This window comes from Takifugu rubripes, chromosome 1 (assembly GCF_901000725.2).
Source record: "Takifugu rubripes chromosome 1, fTakRub1.2, whole genome shotgun sequence".
In the NCBI taxonomy this organism is placed as follows: Eukaryota; Metazoa; Chordata; class Actinopteri; order Tetraodontiformes; family Tetraodontidae; genus Takifugu; species Takifugu rubripes.
This window is the reverse complement of record NC_042285.1, coordinates 21,323,917-21,331,528: the sequence shown is the minus strand read 5'-3', so window position 1 is coordinate 21,331,528 and position 7,612 is coordinate 21,323,917. Positions and strand designations below refer to the sequence as shown.

Sequence of the window (7,612 nt, the reverse complement as noted above, 5' to 3'; positions counted from 1 at the left end):
CATCCAAAGAGTTTATGTCTTCATCTAATTACGAACGGAGTTTCCTTAATAGCTCAGTAGGCTGACTTATTTCATAAGTCTGTGTGGTTTAATCAGTGTGTTTAGTCCAGTTTGTTCGCTGCAGCAGTAAAATGACGAGTTTTGTACACCCAGATTTAAATAATCTGATGTACGCTGACCTCTGAACACAGAGATGACGCTGCCGAACACTTTGAAGTGTAATTTCTCATGTGCCTTTAAAGAAACTGTTTTTGTACCACAGATGCATTCAGACATGCAAACAGAAGCTCCGCCTCTTCGCTGCTCTTTGGTGGTTCATTAATAACGCAACTGACAAACATCCTGTGATCACTTTTACTTTTAGAATTTTGCCAAACCAGCATCACTTGGTAATGATGTAACACCTGCATCTGGTTGATGTGTCTCAGGTAGTCCTCTGGCCCAAGGCCGCAATAAAATTAGCAGGTGCCCCGGATGTAGGTGGCTACTTAGAAGTGCACGGTGGTCAAGGAAGGCTACCTTGACATCACGTCTAGTGAAGTGTGATGGTAGCACATAACCTTTATCTCCAGTCTTTCAGTGTAAGCTTTGCATGTTCTGCCGGCATCTTTGCGCAGTTTCCTGTGGATACTCTATTGAAAACAGGGCACGACAAGGTGGAGCTGAGATGTATAATGCATGTAAAAGCAGGGGAAGCTGGCTAGAACAAGCCTTGGCACTTCCAGGTCCTCCTCACAGATTCAAAGTCAACCTCTAATGTTGTCAGAAAACGCATCTTAGACCTGTTTGATTTCTTTGATCTTTTGAAAAATGTCAATGAATTATTCATGAGCTATTTTTGGTTCTCGCCTTGCTGTGACGAGTGATTGGAAATGATGTTTTCTCAATGCTTAAATCAAGATCTGACGCGAGACTGGCAGGCGCTCGTGACTGAGGGTCAGACTGGTGACAGCAGAGAACCTGGCTGGACGACCACAGATCCAAGGGTGAGACGACGTAGGTGCAGATGTCTGAATATCACAGGAATGGATGTTTGAAAGGTCTGGAACTGTGAACAAATTAGTAAAATCAAAACTATGATTAATTAAGTGACTTTTGGCTGTAAATAAATCCCGACGTGTTTGCCATCCTTAAAACAAAAACAGCGAGTCAACCTGCAGATTAATCATTGATCATGGAGGACACAGCTACACGTCTGTCAAACGTCCGTCTGTCACCTCTACATGAAAATCTCTACCACACCTCGGTGGTGTCAGCGCCCACTGATGTGCAGCTTTTTGAAAACCAGGCAGCTGGACTCCAGTTTCGATAGACACAAACAGCCCTCAATTACCGGCATATTTGCAGAATGGCAGACGCCCCAAAGAAGCAATAACAGCATCAATAAACGAGTTATTAAAAGATGGTTCCAAAGGGGAGCTGAAGCAGTAGTTCAGAAGAGAAAATCTGCTCCTTCGCTGCAGCTGGATGAGTCCGTTACGTGTTGAGATCGCTCTGTTCTGGATTCAGATGTGTTGCACTGAAAACATGCTTTTATTTTGGTGGTCCTGACCTGCGTCATCTTTGTTTTTTATCTTTATTCGTTAGAGTCTTATACAAATTACTTTGCGTGGGTAGTCTTTTTATAACAGCTGCGATCATCCAGTAATTTTTACAACTTTTGTGATCGTTGATGAAACATATCAGCTTCAATGGACGTGATGCTGACCTGCATCCAAACAGCCTGGCTCTGTTCTCTCTGGTGCACCTCACATCCATCTAATTACTGCCAACATACCCTGGACACGTAGAACGCCAAAATGAGAATCAAGAATTAATTTGTTGGGTAATTATAATGCAAATTACATCTGCCAGTTATGCCTGACCAAGCTCACGTTTGCTATTCTTGTGATCTCGTGGCAACATTCCAACTGATGAGGGCAGAACAGAAAAGTCGTTTACAGCAGCAGCAGCAGCAGCAGCAGCAGCAGCAGCAGCAGCAGCAGCAGCAGCAGCAGCAGCAGCAGCAGCAGCAGCAGCAGCAGCAGCAGCGATGCGTCTTTTGGGTTTAAATATTCAGGTTACTCATGAACATACTTGACGCAGCATTTCAAGTGCTTTTTACAGCCAAGTGAATAGGAAGAAAACCTTCCACCCTACTGTTCACCCAGATATTGACCAGAAGGAAAAAATCAATCCACGTGTGTGTTTCTGCGTCGCACGATTAGCTAAGTGGAACATATTTTGTCGACTGCACAGGGATGATTACAAATGGCTGTTCCTCATTGAACAAAGTCAACAATCAGTTACTTGCCATCTGCTAAATTAAGATTCTAAACGCAAGCGACTTACAGCGGCTGAATGGAGCAGGACTGAGCTGTTGGAGGCTTTAGATGCAATTACTCAGAATACTGAAAAGAAAATGGCTGTCATTCCATAAATTCTTGATCGTGACAGAATTGTGTGGCCCATTTATATTTGATAAGTGTGAGGCCGTTGGCGTGTTGGGGCTGAGCGTGTTAACAGAAGAACGCTGATGTGATGCCCGCAACATGGCAGTATCCCGCCTCTGCAAACGTGCAGCGTTCACCATTAATCACCGTCCGATAGATGGTTGTTCAAGCTCAGGACGCTGGAGCCCGACCGCGGCTGACGCCGTGCTGAGACTGTTCCGAGGGTTTTAGCTCAGCGTCGCTGCATGTCCTTTCAACCTCCCTCTTCCATAATGAGCCGGCGTGTCTCGAATTAGTGGGAGTGTCTGTTTGGAAAATGTTTTTGTAAATCGGTAAGGGTAAGAACACTAACAGCTTCCCAGATGCCGGCCTTACTGGGATGCACATACTTAACCATTAAATGGGTTTGCATTTCATTTGCAGGCCTGTTTATAATTCAGCAGCTCTTGCCGTTGCACACCTGGTCTTATTAGTACAGTGCACAAATCCACACCATCTGCGGCGGTGATGATGCCGGCGCCTCTGTGGGTAAGTATTCCCACCTTTACAGCTTTAAGAATGGGTGATGATGGCTGGCAGAAAGAAAGCTGATGAAGAGCGGGATGAGGCGGGTGAGACGTGGAAGTGCTGAATATCGCTGCTGTGGGAGGCGGTCTGATTCCGCTGCGAGCTACTGATCCCGTGAGAGGGAGCACAGATGAGGAGGACGGAGATGAGCCATCTTTCCTGTAGGCCTCTGGCTAATGAGCAGCCCAACATGGGGCAGCAAGCTGTCTACTGACGCCACATGCTAAAGTGATATTATAAATAAACACTGGGACTATTTACTTATCACCCCCCCCCCAGCAACAGCAACATGGGTAACCAGATTTATCGGTCGTGACAAGACACTTTTAGTCACTAATCAAATCCTGGATGGTCATAAATCGGTACGTTGTGTGAGGTCAAACATACTTAACGGTTCTTTAACCCATGAGATCAACTTCCTGAGCCCCACAACTGTCGCAAACACACCCGAAATGCACCGAAATGTAAACCTGATGCAAACTTTGCATCAGCTTTACAATCACCCAGGAGGAAGCTGTCGCTCCCCTTTCGGACCTTTTATCCTCGGACCTTTTATGCCACAGTGATAGTTCACCTGTGGTTGTGAACTGACCAACAGCTTTCTAATTTTCAGCAAAAATCTGCCACCATGTAAATGAGCCTTGGCGTTTTAGCTGAGTCAGGTTGTTGGCCGGGGTGGATTCTGCAGCCAGTCAGAGGAAGAGGAAATCCTGCAGAGAGGTTCTGGCTGCAGCTGAACTGCTTTTAGAGGCTGATACTGCACAGGGAGACCAAGATTAATGTATAAAATGATGCAGGAAGTGAAATTGTTTTGCCCTGTTTTTCTGGTTTACGGCCCAATCACCATAATGAGAGAAAAACAAAGCACTTTTAGCAGAAGTCCTGAAAATTATTTTCTTTTTGCGTTCTGTGCCGCTCTAGAGTCACCTGCGGTCTAATGTCTTTCTGTTGCCGTGGCAGCAGAATCTCATTCTCTTCTTTCCTTTGATGCAGGTTTAATAAGGGTCACCAGGAGGACGATTTCCCCACGCTAAGCACAGCATTATCACAGATTCAAAAAAGATCTATTGATTATTTGATGGCAGGTTTAATCCCACAACACACCTGTTGTCCCCCATCACACTCCTCGAACGTGGTGTACAGCTGATATATGAACTTTTCATCAGCTGCTTCAAGATAACCTTTACAGTTTGGCTGCAGCAGCTCTGATGAAAGGATTGATTAGGACACTCATGATTGACACCCGTTTATCACCCTTGATGCACAGCAGCGCTGTGTTCACCTCCTCGGAGTGTGTTCCTGCCATGACACACTCCCAGAGGCGACCCAAACAGGAAGCCCTGGGAATCGTTACGACGTGTCCTTCAGCAGAACCAGGGCTCAGGCTCGTTTCTGCATTACTGTCATATGTGAATACATTGATTCTTCACCTGGACGTCCTGCCTGTGCAGCCATTTAACTGGGATCCAGTGAGACTGTACCCATGGAGACCTTTGGAGAATACATCAGATTTTAAAGGTCTTAAATACTGTTCAGTGGAAACTGTCACAGCAAGACAGCCCATCTTGCCAACTGTTACACCGTCCTCATTTGGCTGTGACATTACCACAGAAGGGTGATGGAAGGATGAACTCAGTGACCTCAAGCAGCCTCCAGGAACAACAGTTTCACTGCAGAGAGAGAAACCTTTAAGTGGGGTACACACATAAGGATTTTTTTTATTTTAAAATCAATTTGAGACCCCACACATGAAGATAGTAAATCAGGCTTTAAACAGTTTTGAGGGTACCATGTGTGGTGTGCTGTGATAATCACAAACATAAAGGAGAAGAGGGAAAATCAGGACAAACACAGCCCGATTATCATTATGCATGTCCCCCGCTTCAGAAGAAACCCTAAAAGAGATTAAGACTGGGTTTTCTACAACAAACTAGTGACGGCTTCACACTGAAGTCGGTTAGCACTGATTTGTCAGGAAATGGTTAATCAGGACTCCAATGTGGAATAATCAGCACACTCTCAAACATTTATTCACGCACTTGCTGTCAGGAGGCAGTCCGTGTAGGCAGAGAGATCCAGAACAGCACCCAGGCATATGCCAGAAACCCCCAACCCAAACCAACACCACACACCAGCTGGACACTTTTAAGAAAGACAGTCCAGCCAAGTAAGGGTGGAGACATGGCCTTATATACAAGAGGATGGGGTGGAGCTGATTGGACACAGGTGAGACACATGAGGGTGAATAGGGTGAGGACAGATGGAAGCAGGGGGGACAGGACAACAGCTGAAACAATTAGGATGGCTAACACAGTTCTCAAAAGACCTAAATCTCTTAAATAGAAGTGTATTTACCTCCACCTGAGAGAGATCATGCTTTTGGTTTAGACTAAACTCCCCTTGAAAAGGATGAAACCCAGAGCAGAACCAGGCTAATCTGAGCTCAAAGAAAAGGAGGAGAGGAGCAGCCCCGTACATGCATGTGCATTAGCTATAGCAGCATTTGCAGTTGTTCTGCTGAAGATGAGGATCTAAAATGTTAATGCTCTCGTGAATGTAGAAATGATGTTTACACATTTATGCATACGTTTGTTTGGTTTTTAATTGGCAGGTGATTCTGCTCACAGGCGGCTCGTGCAGAATCCAGGAAGTCTCGTTGGTTTCATCACCCCACTCCAGACCTGCTCCCCACGCCACCTTTATTTGCTCTGCTAAAGAGTAACCAAGTACAGCTATGCAGCTTCAGTGCTCCGCGCCTCCCCAAAGACGCGAAGCATCATCGTCAGCTTTGGAGAAAGTGAATCAGAGAGTCTCTGCGGGTCTCCTGTGGCCAGAGAGGAGAGCTTTTGCTCTAACTTGGTGGAAAATGTCAGTACCCACAGGGGCGCCCTTTACAACCAGCATAGTTTTTCGCTGTTCATCGTGGTAACCAAGCTGATTCAGTCCAAGAACTCAATAAATGTGCCTCGCTTTGCTTTACAGTGGTCATATGATCCGATGTAACAACAGAAGGGCGACCAGGCCACTCTACAATGTCCAGAGAATCTTTTTAATCACAGTTAAGGTTATTAAAGTCTTTTTACACCTCGTCCAAACATCCACAAGTGGGAGAACTCCTCAGAAAGTTTAGGAAGGATGCAACAGATGGCAACCATCTGCCTCCGATTTTATTTCCACAATGTGGGTAAAGTGTTTGTGAAGCAAGATGATTCGATTGCAAACACTGCTCACAAAATATATATAGCGACTGGAGAATCTGAAACACTTTTCTGAGCAGTTTGCAGATCTGTGAGACAGACATAAAATCCCATTGTTACACAGTCAAATCAGCAGGGGATTGCAGGAGCTCAGCGCAAGGATTAAATTTGTCACAGTAAAATTGTACCACTGCTGTTAATTTAAAGGCATGAGCCCAATGCTCAGCAAGTAAGGGGCACACCAGCATTGTTAAATGTGATTTTCCATGCTCAGGACATTAGCACGGAGCCCCGCTTTATTAACCGTAACCTATTTCCATGGACGAGGAAAAAACGTGTATTCACTAACACAAAAGTCTTGATTTGCCTGAGGCCGGCCTCCCCTCCGCTGTCTGTTTTCTCCCCTTTCACGTCAGCTCGCTCCGCTTTTCTGGAATTAATATGTTGGCGTGAATGGCGGAGTATAAATACCTTAGACCTACTAGAAGGCTATAAATGTAGCCCTAATGGCCGGAGCATTACAACATTTGGTACCGGCTGCCACAGTGAATGTGGCGCTGCAGGAAATGGGCTTGATGGAAGGCAGCAGGCTGCGACTTTAAGAGTTGCCTGTCCATTAGCTGATTGAATGGGAACCTGTAAGGAGTCACATCAAACACAATGTAGATAAAACACCCACGTGTGTGCGTGTGTGTGTGTGTGTGTGTGTGTGTGTGTGTGTGTGTGTGTGTGTACCATTTGAAAGCATTGTCCCAGCAACACAATTGCACCAACCATCAGCGAGACACAGGCGGGCTCTTAATTTAATAGAGACGCTTGCTCTCTTGTCTTGTTACCAGTGTCATTTCACATCATCCACCTGATGTTTTGCGTAACCCAGAGTGAGAGCCTAATGGAGCATGTCGTACCGGAGCAGACGACACATCTCACATTAGGACCCAAGTGCAATGTCAGACCCAATACATTATATATAAATATATAATGTATATATGCGTGTTGCATTGGGAGAGTGGTGGAGAAGCAGATGTGAGACGTGAGGTTTTATGAACCATAAGAATTTGATGTCCTGGTAACCGGCTCAGCATCACAGATGTTGCTAACAGAGAATGGGAGAAGATGTGATGTACGCAGTAATGGCGCCGCGCCTTAGCTCGGCCTGGTGTCATGTTCTTTTTCAGTCATGGAGATGGAGTCTAAGAGACGGAGGCGAAAAAAAGAGCCGTCGTAAAAATGCTGGAAAAAGAGCATCGCGGCTTTTTTTCCCTCTTTTGCACTTGGTTAAAAAGTCAGTTGCTTGCCCTCCGCTTGGCCTCCTGTTTTCCTGCTAAATGCTTCAGCTGACACAGTAATTATGCACTTTGCGATTGCCACAGGTTCTGTGTTAATTGCAGCTTTGCTCAGACACCTGCATTTCAA

General features: G+C 45.5%; 1 long non-coding RNA gene across 1 annotated transcript; it reads right to left on the bottom strand.

The window, feature by feature from the left end:
• Positions 1 to 4,129: 4,129 nt before the first annotated feature.
• LOC115252658 (uncharacterized) lies at positions 4,130 to 5,143 on the bottom strand. Its single transcript, XR_003890984.1, has 3 exons — positions 5,039 to 5,143; positions 4,606 to 4,669; positions 4,130 to 4,490 (listed from the first exon to the last, which is right to left on the bottom strand). It is a non-coding gene; the product is annotated as an uncharacterized lncRNA (long non-coding RNA).
• Between the last annotated feature and the right edge of the window lie 2,469 nt (positions 5,144 to 7,612).